Source organism: Poromitra crassiceps, assembly GCF_964638095.1.
Source record: "Poromitra crassiceps genome assembly, chromosome: 3".
In the NCBI taxonomy this organism is placed as follows: Eukaryota; Metazoa; Chordata; class Actinopteri; order Beryciformes; family Melamphaidae; genus Poromitra; species Poromitra crassiceps.
This window is the reverse complement of record NC_139625.1, coordinates 34,200,321-34,203,311: the sequence shown is the minus strand read 5'-3', so window position 1 is coordinate 34,203,311 and position 2,991 is coordinate 34,200,321. Positions and strand designations below refer to the sequence as shown.

Sequence of the window (2,991 nt, the reverse complement as noted above, 5' to 3'; positions counted from 1 at the left end):
TGGAGCTAAACGGCTCGCTGTAGAGGAGACAATGGAGCAGAGGAGGCTGGTTGGGAGCACAAAGCCTGGACTCAGGGGAAGGAGAACAGGTGCAGGAGGAGCGCAGGTTCATCAGTGCAGGAAGGGAGCATTTAATGTGCTAATCAACATTACAATACCTATATTTTTTTATTGTTTACTCTCCATTTTTGTTGCTCAGCCTCATTGGTGTTTCTGCTGCACTGCACTTCCCAGAGATCACCTGTCAATCAAACAGTAGCTTTTTTAATGCTTTTTTATGAAGTTTGAGTTCCTGTAGGTGGCGCTCTTTTCTCTGTCTGTTCAGCCATGGTGGCTATCATTGCTCATGCTAACTACCACCAGTGCTTCTTTTATTTATTACAACCCACTGCGTAACGCTTTAGAATACAGCCCGCAAATAAGCATGTAGTTATAGTATAACTACGGGGTACAAGGAGTGAATTTAGACTGTAACTAGAGGGTAACAAGATCTGTACTTATAGTATAACTACGGGGTACCACATTGTAGTTTTAGTATAACTACGGGGTACAAGGAGTGTAGTTATAGTATAACTACGGGGTACAAGGAGTGTAGTTATAGTATAACTACGGGGTACAAGGAGTGTAGTTATAGTATAACTACGGGGTACAAGGACTGTAGTTATAGTATAACTACGGGGTACAAGGAGTGTAGTTATAGTATAACTACAGGGTACAAGGAGTGAATTTAGACTTTAACTAGAGGGTAACAAGATCTGTACTTATAGTATAACTACGGGGTACAAGGAGTGTAGTTATAGTATAACTACGGGGTACAAGGAGTGAATTTAGACTGTAACTAGAGGGTTACAAGATCTGTACTTAGCGTATAACTACGGGGGACCACACTGTAGTTATATACTATAACTACAGTCCTTGTACCCCGTAGTTATACTATAACTACACTCCTTGTACCCCGTAGTTATACTATAACTACACTCCTTGTACCCCGTAGTTATACTATAACTACAGTCCTTGTACCCTGTAGTTATAGGCTACTATAACTACAGTCCTTGTACCCCGTAGTTATACTATAACTACACTCCTTGTACCCCGTAGTTATACTATAACTACAGTCCTTGTACCCCATAGTTATACTATAACTACACTCCTTGTACCCCGTAGTTATACTATAACTAGACTCCTTGTACCCCGTAGTTATAGGCTACTATAACTACACTCCTTGTATCCCATAGTTATACTATAACTACAGTCCTTGTACCCCATAGTTATACTATAACTACACTCCTTGTACCCCGTAGTTATACTATAACTACAGTCCTTGTACCCCGACTACACTCCTTGTACCCCGTAGTTATACTGTAAATACACTCCTTGTACCCCGTAGTTATAACTACATGCTTATTTGCGGGCTGTATTCTAAAGCGTTACCCAAACTGCTAATGCTGCTGGAAATGCAAAACGCATCACTTCCTCCAGATGACTTTTCCCAGGAAAGACCTATATCAGACACCAGCTGTTTAGAACAGCAAATATAAAAGCGTCATGTTCAATCTGAAAATGGTGTGCACCAGTTATTGCTACAGATTCAGGGTTGAACGTTATGTTTCCTTGTATGTTTCAATGCACCATTATGTCTGTTTAAATAAGCATTTTGCTACGTGTTGTTGGGGCTGAACTTGACCCTGGATAGTTAGAATCAGAAATAGAGAGTAGCAAAATAGACATTTATTTACTGCTACTTTAAATGTCCAAGCGAGTTCCTTCTATTGGAAAATGACATTGAACAAAACCTAAACAAAAACAGAAAAAAACACGATATTAGATGATCAGGCAGGATTAATAATTCACTTCTAAACAGCCACAACTCTTTCAGTGATAGAGTGATATTCTGGGAGGGAGGAAAAAAAGCCCCAGGTCAATAAGACCCTGCTCTGGCTCAACAGCCTCCTCTGGGGCCAGAGAGATAATCAACTTGAACGAAACCACGCCCCCTTTTTCATTCTAGGAGAATTTATCAGCGGCTCTGTGCTGCACGCTCTGCATACAAGACCGAGGCAGAGGAGATAGTGGATCACCAGCAGACCCATGCTGAAAACACATCATCCAAAACCACATCTCACTCCTGTGGACGCTCAGCTTTTCAACTCTGAAAGATGGATTTTCTAGACCACAGCTACTTGGACGCGCGGTCTCCGTACGATTACACCTTCAATTTCTGGAACGATTACCTCGGTTTGTCGACACTTGTCGCGCAAAATAAGATCCACAACCCGGCCCTGAGCCCCAACTCTATAACCGAGTCTCTCAAAGCGACCCTGGGTCTGGATGATTCCCCGGAATGCTCCTGCGTAATTGGGCACGTCAGCGGGGACAGCAACGACGGGCACTTGGACTGCTGCTGCGCGCCGCCAAGCTCACCTCCGATCTCCATCTATGATCTGAAGGAGCGCATCTCGCTTCTCAGGCCGTACGAACATCTGTCTGCTGATTCAGAGAGAGAGTCACCCGCCTACAGGGGCAGCTTCGGTGGCCTAGACCTGCTCTCCATGGACAGAAGGCGCAAACAGACGCAGAGGTGCAAACCAGAGCCGAAGGTGTGCGTCTTCTGTCGGAATAACGGTGCACCGGAGGAGGTGTACGGATCTCACATCTTGAAGACCGCGGACGGAAGAGTCCTGTGCCCCATCCTCCGCGCATACACCTGCCCACTCTGCAGTGCCAACGGAGACAATGCGCACACCATCAAGTACTGCCCGCTTTCTAAAGACCAGCCAGGCCAGAGAGTGGCCAAGGGGGGCAGAGCCATTGGCAAAAGGCTGAAAATATTCTAAGCAAGGAAATGAATGAAGTTTTAGTTGATTTGAGATTGCACTGTGTCTAAAATTACTATTGTGTTTGGCAGTCATTTTTGCCCCAATTCGTGCACTGCACGACAAGTCTGGAAAGTCTTAAAAAGGTTTTAAGAAAACAAGATTTTTATTGATTTAA

At 44.1% G+C, this 2,991-nt stretch overlaps 1 pseudogene across 1 annotated transcript; it reads left to right on the top strand.

The window, feature by feature from the left end:
* Nucleotides 1-2,156: 2,156 nt before the first annotated feature.
* Nucleotides 2,157-2,991, top strand: LOC310773487 (nanos homolog 1 pseudogene; annotated as a pseudogene). The gene has a single exon. The product of its transcript is annotated as a nanos homolog 1 pseudogene (transcript).